The sequence below is a fragment of the Ambystoma mexicanum genome, chromosome 4q, assembly GCF_040938575.1.
Source record: "Ambystoma mexicanum isolate Mex_15411 chromosome 4q, UKY_AmexF1_1, whole genome shotgun sequence".
Taxonomy (NCBI): Eukaryota; Metazoa; Chordata; class Amphibia; order Caudata; family Ambystomatidae; genus Ambystoma; species Ambystoma mexicanum.
The window spans coordinates 795,636,232-795,652,838 of NC_090928.1; positions in this window are offsets into that span (position 1 = coordinate 795,636,232).

Genomic DNA, 16,607 nt, shown 5'->3' on the forward strand with positions numbered 1-16,607 from the left:
TCAAGTGTTTGGGTGGCTGGTGCTGTACAGCTAATCGTTTGTTTTCTGTTATTGTGGAGCAGAATCCTCCCCAACTTTAAAACCTATTCTTCTATTTATTTCAAACTGATAACTGACATTTCAACATGCCCAATTCATAGACCGTTTCGCCTAATAATCTTTCACACTCATCACTCTATTTGTTAACTGTATACAGTTCACTCTAGGATGTTCTTTGTGCGTCTTCTCTTGGTCCACATCTAACACGACGTGTGTGCATTCTTATCAACATGGAGTTCCTTCCTATGCAGAGGCGTAGGCAGGGTAGGGCCTGAGGGGCAAGGCCCACACAAAATCTGTAAATGCCCACTGAGCAGCGCTGTGTGGGTATTCACAGATGTTTTTGTCAGTGCAGTGGGCCCAACTACATTAGCATCAGGCCCCATTTGCTAGACAATCCTGGCTACACCTCTGTTCCTATGCACTTGTATACCCTTATTAAGAGCTGCTAGTATCAAGGATTCTACAATCCTTTTGACATGCTTTGCTGACTGTAAATCCCAGCAATATCCTGTATTACAGTGGTCGAAGTGGGCGGGAGAGGTGCTCCTCTACTTCTTTTAATTAAGTTGTACTGTTCCTATACTTTTATTCTAAAAGTAAACCATTCCGGAATGGTTTCATTTTAAAATAAAAGTGTAGGAAGAAGTAGAAACGTGCACTTTCAGGGCAATTCACTCAACGTCGTTCCCTTAAACAGCAGGTTCCTGTGTTTGTCGGTTTGTATTGTGCGTGGGAGAGGGCGTGATGATGGTGTTTGTGGGGCGTGGTGCAGGCCAGTAGGGAACATAGTTCCACTACTTCTTTTCGTACACTTCGACCACGGCTGTATTATGTGTGGCATTACGTTTGCAGCTCACCTTTAAGCCATACTCCTGTATTTCTTGTTCATTTTACCATATCCCCCTCACATAGCTGAGATAATCATCCCATTATCGATCATGATAATGTAGTGTCAGGGGCTTACTTTCAGAGTACATCATCTACGTTACCTGTCTCCAGGTCATTCACCTTTGAAGCTTAATACCATGTTATTAGCATTTTATAACTAACGGGTAGAACAAAACTTACCTGTCCTTATCGCACAGTGCCCACTTCTTACACAAAATGTAAAGACTAGACCTCCTTGTTCATGAGTGCCTCCAAACAAGGTCACCCTTTTGAGTCCTTGTTTCTGGGGTTTGGGATCTACAAAGAGATTCTGCCAACAGCTTCAACTTTGGGTCAATCGTTACTCTTCAGGAATGATACCAGTGGCTGGAACTTCTGAAGCAAACAGATTAAAAAGTAACACAACGCGAGTGATCATGTTTAGAAACAATTGATTTTTTAAGAACCTGTAATGAAGGATGTTGCATTGGGGTAAAGCAGGTAAGTGCATTTTCCAGGTATAAAAGCAACTAGTATTTACATAGTCCTAGAGAGTGGGCACTCTTGCCCACTTAGTATTTCAAGGTTACAGCAACTAGTTGTGAGATAGTTCCAAATCATGTATATGAAACACATCATTTACACATTGACATCAGTGCAGTATTAAAAACATGTTTTACATATATATTATACGGCCACGGTAGTGGTCGTTTAGTTATGGTTAAGTTGCTGTTTCCATAGGAAGAGCACTTTTTGGGTGGCTTATAACTCTGCTCTCCCTGGACGGATCCTCACCAAACTTTACACAAAAAAGTATAGAGCCCACTCTGAATTTTTTTGCAATGTTTGGTGAGGTTTGGTCCAGGGGGGGCAAAGTTATAAGGGGGGGTCCCAAAATGTCTTTTTTTCCCAGAGACTGAATGGGGAAAACACTTTGCTCACGTCTACAGCCCAAACCGCTGGACGGATTTTCACCATATTTGGACCAGGAGCAGCAGCTTGGTCCCGAAAGCGTGCTTTTGCAAATTTGTTGAAAATCCGTCCAGTAGTTTTTTTTTTAAATGACCAAAAAGTAGGTAACAAAAAATTAGTGATATCTATGTTCAGTCTGCAAACACACTTCCCTGTTCGCTCCGCGGACAGGGTCCTGATTGGCTGGGCGATCCGCGTCAAGTCCGCGGACATTCGACGTGCTCACTGATTGGGTGGTTGAGAGCGTGTGGTGCGTCAGATTTTCTGGGCAAGCCTGCCATCTTGTTTCCATGGACAGCGCGGTGAAACTTGGTGGAAAAATACTATTTAGTCAAGTGTGTTGGCGTTGTTCAGGAGGGGAGGAATTCGCTGACAGGCCCATTGGTCAGCACTCACCCTCTAGAACTTGTAAGACAAGATAGCTGCACCATGTGAGGACAGGGGGTGCAGGATTCACTTACTCCGACACGACTCAATAACGAGGACTCAGTAGTTTGGCAAAGGGAAGTCTGTTTAAATATACATACATCAAACAGGGGAACAAATGGGAATCAGCTGTAGTGCGATCACCGGTCTCGCTCCGACTTCCACGAACTTCAGTTGAACAACAATTTTTATAGGCACAAATCGTCATCACTGACATCTAATTTCTATAAAAAATCATCATGCAATATAATTGGTTAGGAAAGGTAACTTAAATATAGGTGTTATATCTGTATATGATAATGGAGCATGTGGATTGGATAACTCTTATCGGGTGGGCGTCTACGCCCATCCCTCTATATCACACGTGATTGACGTCACTACAAGTACGACGTCTCATTGGCTATAGTGTCTATAGGACCCTAGATTACATGGTCCATTGTGATTGGGCAAGTTACACCCCTAAACATAAATCTCCACTTTAATTAGCAGTATGCAGAATAGACACCCCTGTGCCTGGTGTCCCAAGTTTCACCCTGCCTCCCTTCCAACAATTAGTGTTTTAGGGCGACGTGTCAATTAGTTGGCTAAGGATGGCTCGAAACAGTAGTCTCTTATCGGGAAAAGTTATGGCATCCTCGGCTCCTGGATGACATCAGGCGATGGTACTTCTTCGCGCCTGGCTGGTCACGTGTCAGTTCACCATGAATCTGCTTCAGTTTCCAGCTTTTAGTGCATTTAATTCTGTGTCAGCCTAGCCACCTGCATGGGCCCCCCATATCTTGACCTTCATGAGGCAGGCTGGTATGCTCTGAAGTTGGAGTCTTGTGAGCTGACGCTCTCCTCCCCTTCGCCGGTTGACCTCGATTTCCTAGCCATGAGCTGCTCTTTGTTGGGTTTCGATTCTGCTCCTCTCTTGCCTTAGGCTGGGTTTCAAAACTTGGCCTGGCAGGCCTCTGGCTGCCTGGGAACCTTTTCTGCTTTTACAAAATGTATTCACACTTGTATAATGCGCCTTATTGAGGTAGATATACGGTTGGTGCTTGCCGCTCCATCTTCTACTAAGCATTGCAAGCAATATCGATTTCTTAGCATCTTGCGTTTCAAGCCTATTTACACACATTTAACAGGACAGTTGCTTCCATCTTGTCTCGTAACACTGTTTCCTGGCGTTGTAACATTGTCTCCTCTCTGTGCCTATTCCATTGACTTTCGTAGTTACTTGCACTGGCGCGTTCTCTTCGATAGCTGCTCTTGTTCATTCTCGAATCTGTTCAGGCCCTTGTGTCATTTCCACTGGCCTTCCATTAAGGCTTTTGGGGTCTCTTTGTGGACCGTGTGTAGGTACTCATTTCGTATCAGCGGCTGGTATGGCTGTCTGATAGGATACCGTGCTACCCAGGGTTGTCTGGTTATGGATGCTTCAACCAGTATGGATCTTCTGATGTATACTGGGCAGAGTCCCACTGCAGCTCTTTGTAGGTTCATTTGCTCTTCATAAGTCACATACCTTGGTGAGTGCGTTCCTGGTGCCTCAAAATGAGGGGTAGGGGTGCAGGCCATGTCTGGGACCTCCTCTACACTCCCCCCCTCTGGTCGGTTCATCGACCACCTCTGCAATCTCCTTTGCATTCATTTCTTTTGTTTCCTCAGTGAATGTGTGAGCCTTTGGAGTCCATATTTTTATCACCCCCTTCAAACTCCCTGCTATCTTCACATGTTCGTCTTCGTTCGACGTCATTAGCTGACATTGTCCATTTGGGCTGCAGTAGATCCATTTTCCCTCATACCTTCTTCGTTTCTTAGGGTATGTGAACTTTGTTCCTTCTGGCGCAAATTTGCTGGCTTTCACAAACTCTCTTATTTCTTCATCAGTCAGGTCTCTGGGCTTCCATCCTGGTTCAACATCAATCATTATTTTCATCCCTATGGCCCCCTTCACAGTTTTCTGGCACTGTGTAATGATTATCTTGATTACACAGAATCCTAGCAATACCATTGCTAGTAGAGCTCCCAGAAACTTGAATATATCTGACATCCATTGTGGGACCCACGAGAATAGGTCTCCAAACCAGCTGTCATCATCTACTTCATCACTTTCATCGATCATCTGGTTTTTTAGGCTTGTCAGCATGCTTATAGCCTCTGTTAGGGTTCTGTTTTCTTCATCGTGTGATGGTACGAATGTGCAACATGATTCTCCGATTTTTGCACAAACACCTCCATCCGTTGCTGTGATCATGTCAAGCACATATCTGTTCTGGAGGGTCATCAGTCTGATTGCTCCCAGCTCTTCTTTGATTGCGTTGAATCCTTTTATAGTGGTATTGATGGTCTGCAATAACTCCCATCTGGTTATCTGCAACCATTTAGCATTCACTCCAACTTGGATGTGGGGCATGAGCAGTGTTGTGAATACTGTTGAGGTGAGGCTGAACAGCCTGTGTTCGTACAGGATTGCATGGAATGCCTCTTCTGATTTGGGAGAAAAGGAATTTTCCCTCTTCATCCTGGATATCAGTTCCCCAGATCATCTTCTTCTTAGATGAGCGTCTGCTTTCGGGAAACTGTCCAACTTCAGGTCATTTTTAGGGATCACTAGTGTGGTAACATGGACGTTCACTAGTGTGCATATGCCTCCCCAGTTTTTTGGCAGTCTTATGTATTCCTTGGATCCACACACCCAGTAATGGTGCATAATAACTGTGGTTCCTTGTGTCATTCCTGGAGCTTCAAAGATTCATCCGCAGTTTTGATTCTCTCCCATCTTCCTTGTGCCATTCTTTCTGAAGTATAGTTTCGGACTCTCCAGTGGCACTATCTGCAGGGGTCCCCCTCTATCTTCGACCCATGTTAGTAACTTTACTAGCTTTGGCCACAGAGGTTTGCATAACTTCTGTGAATTCTCTATTGCTTCCTTGCAGGCTCCAAGGACCATCCACGCTCGGCAGATTACTACTCCATCTTCCAATCCGTCTGGGGAGACCACTGACCGCCAGATCTGCATTTGCCCTCTGTTCTTCCAGATTTGGGCCTCTTTTGTAGTCTTTCCTCGAACGTTCAGTCTCAGGTTAAATTCCCATCTTATCTCTGATCCTTTGACGCCAGGGTTCTCGTACCTGATCACATGATTTCTGGTGTGCGATCGGTTTCTTGTTTTAATGTCCTGGACGTAACCATCTTCATCCGGGTAATCCTTTTTGTTGGCCCATATCAATGAGGCGTCTCCTCCCATAAATTGTGCTCTGGTGTTACACATTGCTACGTGTGACATACAGTGTGCTGTACAGACATCAATTTCTACAGCCACGAAGATCTTGGATTTTCCCATACTGTATGGCAGGAGTGCACAGACAAAGCATTCTCCTTCCGACTGTCTTCATCCTACTTCGTCCTACTTCTTTCATATGCTGGTACCATATGTTGTTTCCAAAATGGGCTGTGCTGTCCAGGTAGTCATTAAGTTCATTGTTATTGTCATGAGGTCTTCTCTTGATTCTCAGCGTTCTTCTGTTGTTTGCTATGACCACGTCTCTGAATGCATCTGTGCTGCTTTTCCACTTCGAGTAGCTCGATGGAGCAGGCTTCCTTGACTGCATCGCTGTGGTAGGAGGAGGATTTGTGCTTCCTTTCCTTCCCTTCTGCAGTCTGCCATAAACCTCCCGTAACCACGATTGGTTCATCAACCTCCCAACTTGTGGCTGTGTTGTAGGCCTGCAGCTTGTTCCTTGCGTTGGGGCAGATGTGCTTGCAGTTACAGTTTCTATAGTTCTGTTTTTCAGCTCCTCGTGTAGTTTCTTTGCTTGGACTATGAATGGGAACAAATACTCCATTAGCATGTGGGTCTTCTCTGTGAGTTATTTTGTGACCACTTCTGTTCTTTCGTGGGATCTTGCTATTCCCTCCTTCTTTGGCATTTCACTTGGCTTTTCTTGGTTATCTCCACTATTCTCTGAAATTGAAAGTTCGGCAGGCAGTCTCTCCTTCTCTGCTGCCTTCGTTGGAGGCCTTGTGGCCATTGACACTTGCCCTTGTTTGTGTGCATTCTGAGCGTGGGTGCGTGCCGTGGCCAGTGCTACATTATCATTCATACCGCGCTGACCCGGCCTCCAGCCTTTTCTCTCATTCATCACCTAGTGTGTATATGTATCACTGCTAATTATATTCAATTTTAAATCATTTGCTTCATCATTAGCTTTTCTTGGAACTGGAATCACTATGTAGGATGTGGGTGCTTTTGTAGGCCCCAGATGTTCATTATCTGGTGGGTGCACTGATAGGGGGACACTTCGTGCACCAATAAAGAAAGCAGCTCTGATTGTTAACAATAGAAAAACAATTATGATCACTGTACATATGCACAAAATCGTGCTGAGTGAAAGTTTGCAGCATTTACTTCCAGGAAAGCGGGGGGCGCCCTTCTGTTGGGGGTAAAACCAAGTTACTTTTCTGGGCCCCCATTTTGAACGAGTTCATAGTCAATTATTTATTCCTTCTTTTCCTCAGGTCTCACAGATCGAAAGTTTATTACTACTAAAGTGTCGAGTGCTTTCAATGTCCCCCCCTCTTGTGGGTGATGATAGCAGTCTCTGGGTATGCAGCACGGTTCTGTTCGCTAGACTATGGAAAAAGGTTAGGCTATCAACTCTGGTACATCACATCCACCTAAGCATATCGATACTAGGTGAGGTCCCAGTACACGCCTCGAATTTGCTTTGGTCCCGAGGACGTGCTGTTGTGTCTGTTCCTTTCATTCGGTCGCTCGGTGACAAGTTGAGGAACAGTGTCTCTCTTATCTATCTGCTCCTCTGCTCCACAGTGAAATGATGACGACAAAGTTCTATTTTGGATTTCCTCCTTCTAAGGCTCTCCTCAGTTGTGGATGTCCATAATTGCTTCTTAGTTGCGCTATGATAGCCCTCAGGAGCCTGTTCAGTTGCACGTTTTTTTGCTGGATTACTGAGGAATGCGGGTGTGTCAACATTGCTGGGTCTACCCACTAGTTCTGGAAAGTTTTCAATGAGGTGGAAGAAAACACAGTATGCATTTTGTCTGTCTTCTGGTGTTAATGACATTTGCTCTGTTTTTATAGCCTCTAGATCACAGGCCTTTTTTCTCAGTGCTAACAGTTTTGTCACCTCGATCCATCCTTCGGCTAAAAGTCTCACTGGAATCTCCTTAGGAATTCTCGCTGGACGTTGGACAGCTCCACCTGGAGCATTATGCCTTGGAGGAGTGTGTCCATGTGTGGGGTGTTGGCTGGATCGCTAAGAAAGGTGATGACATCAACATCTGCAGGCCTCCCCACCATTTCCAGATAGTCTGTGACTAATCTAAACAGGAGATTGTGCGCTAGCCGGGTGTCCTCGGGTGATAGGGACATTTGCCCTGTTTGGTTGTGTCCTGATCACGAGCTTTTCTTTTGATTCGCACAGTTTTTACACTTTCCTGCTGCATGGATTGCAACCACGTAATTCAATTTTTACCATATTTGGTTGAGAAAGTCATTGTTTCTTGGGTCTCTGATAAAGGTTAGGGTATCTGTGGTTCTCCCAACGAGTCCTGGTTATTCCTCTATGATGCAGAAAAATAGGGTATAAGTCAATTCATCTATGATCACATGAGGTGGAAGCATCTGCTTTTTGTTCGCTGTGCTCGGGCAATTCGGCAAAGACCTCTGCGATGACAGTCAGTAGTTGCCTGATGACCTTCTTGTTATCTGGATCCTGAATGAATTCTGTGACATTTGTTCCTCTCCCTATGAGTGACGGATATGTTAATACCACAAGTTGAACGTAGGTTAGCACATCCCACTTGCGATTTATGCTGGAATGTACCATGAATTTTGTGATTAAAAGTCTCAATACTGGTTGCTTCAGGATACTGCGTTGCACTCTCAAGCAAGGTTTTGGTTACAGTCTATCAGGGTCTTGATTCTTGTATCACTTTGGGAATTTTGTGCTTTCAATAGTTCATTTTATCAATGTTGCGTTGGCTTTGGTTGTGCTTCCCTTTACCCTGCAACTGGGATGCACAGAGTGTTCGTTATGTCCTTATCCTCCTTTGCTTGGGGAACCTGTCCAGTTTTATGCCACACTTGCATTCGGGTTGAAGTGGGAGAATGGGATAACACCCCCTCCCCTCCCAATCTCATCCAGACCATGGCCTAGGGGATCACGGCCCAGACACCCTCCACAAGATGAGTTTGCCTATTTGCCAGAAGACAAAATACCTTGGTTCAAGAACTTACACATAAGAGGAGTATGCCCACCTGTAAGATAAACACCAGCCCCCATGGCGCAAGATGATACCTGCAGCATGGATGAACTTGACTAGAGCAATAACTACAAGTATCCACATCATTAGAGATGCCATGACGACATAGCAAACAGACAAGAGCACACGTGCCACCATGCACACTGGTCACTCACACACCAACCTACACAAAGAACATACTCAGTGTTATGATGTAGCGGACCGTCACACTCACAGACGTGCATCTTTCTTATTTTTTCACATAGGCCTTCTACAGCACTGCAGAAACACAAGACACCTGAAGAGATCGTGTATATGCTTGCTGATGCCTCCTTGCCACCTATCTCTACAAGACGCTAGCACGTATACTTATTACTGCATATGGTGATTTGTCACTCCACGACCACCAGGGACCCATGAACTGGGCACGAGTAGGCTGCGAGCAAGAGTCCCCAGGTTGGAGCCTTGGAAACGAAAACCCCTTCAGAACGAAATACAAGTGCTGATCAGGCAGAACAAGCCCCTAACGAGGGCCCACAGCCAAGGCCACGATGTTGCAACTCGCATGCCGAAAGCCCAGGACCAAGGTTACATCTGCAAATGCTAAGCCTCCAGACACAGAATACTAAAATCAAATGCTCATAATTCTGCTCCAGCCACAGTCTCTCCACATGTGACCAAGCCGAACTGACAAGGTGCCAAGTCTACGAGACAGAGAGGCAGCCAGGGTCTCACAGGTTGCAACAACGGAGCGGCAAGATGGACACCTACAGCGCAGGAACGACTCGCCTATGAGCAGACCTGTCCGTTGTTTGCACAAAACACATAGTTGCACATTGTTGCTAATGACAGGTACACCGCAAGCTGGAAACGACGATGGTCCCAGGCTTGGGGTCTCGCGGGAGAACCAATCAGAACACAGGGGGACTCACTACTGACGCCATTTCTCACAGCCAATCACCAAGGGTCCCCTTGTTGCAATTCTGAAGTAACAAATGTTAGGGACAGCCCAAATATACCACCTGATCTGATCCCTTCCAATAACAACTTTTTCTATATGCTAACCATACTAACCCTACCACTCAGAGAGCAAATCCTGAGTGCCGATAGGTTTTTGCGCTAACTTTCTCAGGTGACGCAGGTAGCGCATCATATTGTAGTAAAAAGAGCCTGCGAGCCCCTCTGAGAGTGACTTTTTGCGCTTTCTCGAATGCATACGAGAAACCCATCCCTGCCGTTGCAATAAACCGCAGTCTCAGCCTTGCTTCTTGTGTGTGTCTCATACTCATTTTGGGGAGGAGGCGTTGGGGCCTCCCAGCCTGGAGGTCCGCGGACGGCTCTGCCGACTCTGGGATAATCACCCCGACAAGTTGGATGCACTGCTGAGATCTGTTGAGATCTATCCCCTTGCATTTTTATTCCAAGGCCTCTCTCCCGGCAGCACGGCCCCCTCTGCCGCTGCCCCCTTTTGAGGACTACAGGACCATCGCGGAACTGCGAGAAGACCGGACGGCGCAATCCGGATATTGGCCCTCGGGAGCCGATTGAGAAGTATCCCACCCACGGTTGGCGAGTGTCCGGAGGAGTCCAGATGAGGGGAGGTGGCGAGCCGCTTGGAGGGGTGCATGCAGTCGAGCGGCCCCGCATTAAGGGAACCTGGCGAATATGGCACACCCAACAAGCAATGTAATGTTGTATGGGAGGGGGGAGGATTTGCGAAAAGGGTGGCAGGGGTATTTACGGTGTGTGCTAATGATTTGAATACTAAGTGACGACAGGTGGACGAGCAGTGGTGAAGGCAGGCACGAGGGCCGTCTACCACTGCGTCGTGGAGGAAGGTGGGTGGAGCCGAAAGGCGGCACACGTGATCGTTAGAAGGCACTGATTTGTTTGGATCGAGCGCACATGTATGAAAGGGGTGCGGATTTCCTATGAATTGGCTTTTTAGGTCAATGAGTAGATGTGGATACCTACTAATTGAGTGTTGAAGCTCGTTAGGTAGATGACGTTTCCCCGTAGGAGGTAGCTAGAGTGTTGCCGAGATGCGGAAGATAATTGGCTGGTTAAGCTCCCAGGAGAGGGGCGTATCACACACGAGGCGACGCCACGAGCGCAGTCCAATTATAAGAGTTGTATTGTCGAATCCCTTGATCCGGGCGTAACAAGAGACAGCTGTGGGGTTGACGGGGTCAAAGAATTAAAGTACATTGCATGTTTTAATAGTGTAAAAGTTCTTACCTGTAATAGGCTAACGAGGTTGGTGACGTCACCTGTAGGATACCATAGGACACCGTGGCTGCCTGGTGTTTCGCTCGGGTTGCCCAGGAGGTGACCGAGAGTTAAACAACAGGGAGAGGGGCGGAATAGAAGAGGTAGGGAGGCCGCGTGCAGGGAGCGCAGGCACCCCTCAATAAAGAAGGAGCGAGAGGGGGAGAAGTGGCCGTGCACGGAGAACGGCAGGCACGTTGAGCGCGGTGGTCGAAAGGTGGAGAGTGAAGGTGGGACAGCTGTACAAGCGCGTCACACAGGGCACGCAGCCGCAGTGGGCTTCGTGTACCGTGGCCAAAGGGGGCCGTACAAGTGATATCAAAGGAAAAGAGAGAGAGAACTGTATATTTGTGAACTTAATTGCTTTTCAGCGGACAATCAGAAGTACCCAAATTACGGGGCCAGGTAAAGAAGGTTGCAATTGCAAAGTGTTAACATAAAGTACAACCATGTCTTACGAGTTAAGGTCCAGAGGGGGGGGGAACACTCTAACTACCCCCCTCCAACATATCTGTAAGACATTATCACCTCATAGGGAGAAACTTATCAAATACAGCATTGCATGGACACAAGGAACAGACAACAAAATGACGACACCATGGCCGCCTAACGGCAGTTTTGACCCATATATTCAGCAAATGCTACTAACACACATACACAACACGTACAAGGGGAAGAAGTTAGCTCATCATGTGGAGATGTTTAACTTGTGGAGGATGTTCTAGGGGTCCAGGCCAGGACCAACAGGTATGTTTACCGTGGAAGGGACCACAGAAGAGAAGGGGAGTAAGGAAACAAGGGAGTGCAAAGGAGTTAAAGAAGAAGAAGGGAGTGTGGGTGCAGCAGTAAGAAATACACAGAACAATGAGAAGAACAAAGGGGAGGACGAAGGGCCTGGCACCACACGTGACGTGTAGGTGAAGAAGGAAAGGATAGAAGAAATGCCTTTAGCAAAGGTGGTAAAGAAGGAGGACGGTGGGTTATATCCAGTGACGGAGTTACGAGAAGCAGCGAGGCAGCAGTTAATGGCAGCTGAGGGGTACTCAAACCCCACCTATAGCCCTCCACCATATACCGCTACAGGTAGTTACCAGAGGGGGGAGGTAATGAGCACGGTGGGTTTGAGTTCCACAGAGATGAGTGGAAAAGGGGGAAGGAGAAGTGAGGAGTACATCGCGAACATAGGACCTGACGAGTGGGTAGATGTGCAGGTGCTCTTAAAGTTGTGGGGGTCACTAACTAGAGAAGAGGAGAATGCGGTAAGAAGAGCGTACAAGGATGAGGAGGACGGTGCACAGGTAGTGGATGAGGCAAGTAAGGCGAAGGAAAGAGAATTGTCACAGGAGGAGGAAATGTTGGAAGACAGGTTGGCAGGATTGAGGGAGGTGCAGAGTGCACTGATTAGGCAGTTCGAGCAAGAGACACGGGGAAGAAGGAAAGAAAAGAAGGAAGCTGGGGACGAGCGGGAGAGGATGAAAGAACGTGCGGAGGAGAAGAAGAGGGAGGAGGAGAGGATGAAAGCAGTAGCAGAAAGGACGTCCCGTGTGGAGCAGCGTGACGTGAAAAGTAGAGAGGAAGAGAGGGAAAAGGAAATGGAGATGGAGATGTGGAAGAAGAAAATATTATCTGAACGCACCAGAAAATACGAAGAGGGTAAAGTAATAGAAAGCATATTACAACGGGAACGGGAAAAAAGGGAAAGAAAGGAAGAGGAAGAAAGGATATTAGCAAGGGTAAGTAGTGAGGTAATGGAGGAACTAAAAAATAAGAGAGAGGAAATTGGGGGAAGAGATAAAGGCAAGGGAGGACGAGGAGAGTGAAGGTAAGAAGGTGGGCCACGGAGTGAGAACATACACCCACCAGGACTTGGAGGTGCCCACAACCTTGACGGAGGGTGAAGAGAGAGGGATGGATTTAATAGACTTAAAAACAGTGACAGTGGGAGGGAAAAGAACAGAATGGGGGTTGTCGCTGTTCAACGGGTTCTGCAGTGTAGAAGATGAGGGTATTGGAAAAAGAGGAAGCAGCGGCAATAGGGAAAGTTTAGATAAATTGTACCTCACATGCGCAAATGGCGAATCGCCATGGACATGCGGAAAAAGGAAAGAGGAAAAGAGAGGTGAAGAACAGGTAAGAGAGGTAGCAGGAAGAACAACGCCAGCAGCAATATCTGCGCTAACACGTCCACCACACCCACTCACGCCTATGCCCGAACACTCGCCATACATTGGCAGGCTTAGGGATCTCCCTCGACGCAGGCAGGAAGAACGACCACACACACCTGCGGTGAAACAAGACAGCAATAGGAAAGGGAGGAAGACTGAGGAAGAGAATATGATGAGTACTCGTAAAATAGATATGATAACAGAGCTTCCCGACACAGAGAACGAAGACAAGTACACTGACACTGCCTCACCGTTACGGGGGGAACAGAAGGGTTACAATTTAATGCCACTTTTGGAAAGGGGAGGGGTAAGACCGCAATATGTTCCCTGGAAGCACGCTGATAAGGAAAACATAAAATGTAGACTCCCATCATTAAGCGGGGAAGTGGATATATGAAATGGAGAAACACACTGCGGGGCAAAAGTTAGCGGTGGGTGATGTGAAGGGGCTATTAATATCAATACTGGGGGATGCAGCAGATGACATCTGGAAAAGGGCGGGCTTTCTCATAGTCACTATTACAAACACGTCACGTGATGGGGCACCATTCGCCAACTGTAGGCATGCACTATGGCAGGCCCTGAGGGTCCAGTACCCAGACACATCAGACATAGGAGCTATCACCTCACACAAAATGCGTGAGAATGAAGATCCTGTTGATTACATCCAGGAGATTCAGGAGAAGTGGCGCTTGGAAACTCGGGAGCAGTGGGATAAAACACCAGCCATCTGCTATCACATACTACCACAGGGGCTCCCGGAGGCAGTACAAAGACAACTGAAGAAGATAGTGGGAATAGAAGCAAAGCCATGGCTGGAGATACAACTAACGTTAAAACACCACTGTAGAATGTGGCAAGAAAAGATTAAACAAAAGGAAGAAGATAGGAAGGCAGAGGAAGCAAAATTAGTGCAGAAGAAACTAACCAAATACTCAATGGAAGGTGCCTTAATTACAACACCAGGACCGGTAGCACAGACACCTGCGCCAGTAGTGATAGCACCGGACACAAGACAACAACAAATTGCCCAATTACCACAACCAACGCAAATAATACCACAGCAGGTTTCACAGCCCCCATTATACACAGCCACTGTTAGGGGGGGGGATACGTGCAACCAGGAAATGGATATTACAGCACCTTCCAGGGAAGGGGCGGTATGATGAGAGGGAGGGGATATTCCCAGCCCACACAGCAGCAGGTGGGAGGGCTCTGAGGTCACTACCCCAATGGGCAGCCAGTGTACCAAGATAACACAGGCAATTTCCCATGGCAGGCCAGGGAACCACCAGTATGTAGGGTCTGTGGAACGGTAGGACATATGTCACACACATGTAGAGTAAGGCCCATAGTATGGGTAGAGCAAGGGCAACAAGGACATGTGGGGGAGCAGCAGTTGTACCAACAACAAAAAGGGACGCAACAGAATGCCACACAAAAACAAGTGCAGTATGTTGCACCACAAGCACAGACACAGGGTCACGCATCACCACAGCAACAGATGGTAGTGACACAACAACATCAGATGCAACCAGCACCACAACTAACCCTAATACAGGACAGTAAGGTATCAACCACTGACACACCACTACCACAAACACAGTTGGGTAGAGTGACAATATTAGGACACAACCCCTACCCCGGGGTGGTATGTCATTATACCCACAATAGGCCAGCCCACAGATGTCCTTGATGTGTCCCATCCTGTCTGTAACACCCAACTGTGCGGAGGAACCACGCGTACAGGTAACGATCGGTTACAAAATGTTTTCCTTCTTTGTTGACACCGGGGCAACCAGGTCGTGCATAAGGGAGGGTACATTTAAGATGTCAGGTGAAGCCATGCACACTCAAGGATTCTCTGGGGCTCGAGGGTTGGTTCCCTTTACTGATAACATCTCCTTATCTATAGGAGAGAATTAAATGTCTGTCCTGCTCCTATACTCGAGGGAGTCACCAGTAAACATACTTGGGAGGGACATTATGAGCAGATTGAATATGACTATATCCTTCACGGAGAATGGCATAATTTGCTCCACACCAGGAATAAACATGCTCACAGCACAGCAAATATTGCAAGCTTACTGTGGTAAAACAGTAGCTCGAGGTGAGCCAGTTGACGGAGAAATGTTCCAGTACGGGACATATATGGCATTCACATGGATGCCAGGGATTGAGGGCAAGGTTTGGAGGAGACCAGCAGCATACCTAGTCAGGCCAGAGACACCAGCAGATGAACCTGAGGGGAAGGTGATTTCAGTAAGCATCGAAAGCATCATAGCAACTCCAGATTACATCGCAGTTCATGCCCAAGACAGGGAGGGCAGGGCATGGAGAACAGTAATAGCATTGGCTGAGGGGTGCAGACTTACGCAGGTGTCTGACGAAGAGCTTTTCAAAGACGACAAGGGAGAAGGGGTGATGGTGTTCATGATGTGTGTTGACATATGGCTGAAGGTGACATACAAGCAAGTGGCGCTAAAAATGGCCATGGCACTTGAAGCACCCACATTTACCCCAGTACCATTTTATGAGGAAGACATGGCAAAGGTTCCAGCATCCTTGTGGAGCACCAGTCCATATGACGTGGGATGTATAAAGAGCATTGGGGGAGTAAGAATAAAATTGAACAAGGGAGCAATCCTACCTAGAGTCAAATAGTACCCATTATCAAAGGAGGCAGATGAGGGCATATATGAGACAATATCAGCCCTGATAAATAATGGCATATTGGTACCATCAGAATCAACATGCAACAAGGCTGTCTACCCAGTGCGCAAGGCAAAGGGAGGGTCGTGGCGTTTCATCCAGGACCTTAGGCCCTTGAACCACATAGTAGAGGCAGAGTACCCTATAGCAGCAAACCCGGCTACAATACTATGTGAATACCAGTTGAGGCATCACGGTTCACCGTAATTGACCTAAAAAATGCCTTTTTCTCCATACCTCTGTACCCAGACTCACAGGATCTCACGAGTTTCACATATAGGAACACAAAGTGGAATCATACCAGGTTACCCCAAGGGTACTGTGAGTCACCCTCAATTTTCAACAGGGTCATACAGATGGACTTAGGAAACATTGAAATGGAAAGCACAGTGCTGCAGTATGTCGATGACATCATGATTTGCAGCACCACTGAAGAGAGATGCAGGGAAGATTCAATAAAAATGCTCACAGTGTTGGCTGAAAAGGGGTACGAAGTGGACAAAGAAAAGTTACAGTACTGCCAGGAACAAGTACTATATATTGGCCAACTTATTTCCCAGCATGGAAGACACATAGCACCACAGAGAGCGCAAACGATAAAGAACACACCACAGCCACAAATGGTGCAAGAACTGCAATAGTTTCTGGGCTTATGTAATTATTGCAGAGCATGGGTTTTTGATTACACTGCAAACATAGGACCCCTACTTGAAGCACTGAGGGAAGCACAGCAGGGGGACAGGAAGTTGAAATGGACAAGAGAAATGATAGAGGGGTTTGATGAGCTGAAGAATGCCATATCCTCAGCACCTGTGCTGGCCATCCCAAACTATGAGCACCAATTTTTCATTTTTTCACATTGCGACTCAGCAGTAATGAAGGCAGTACTGACTCAGAAAACAA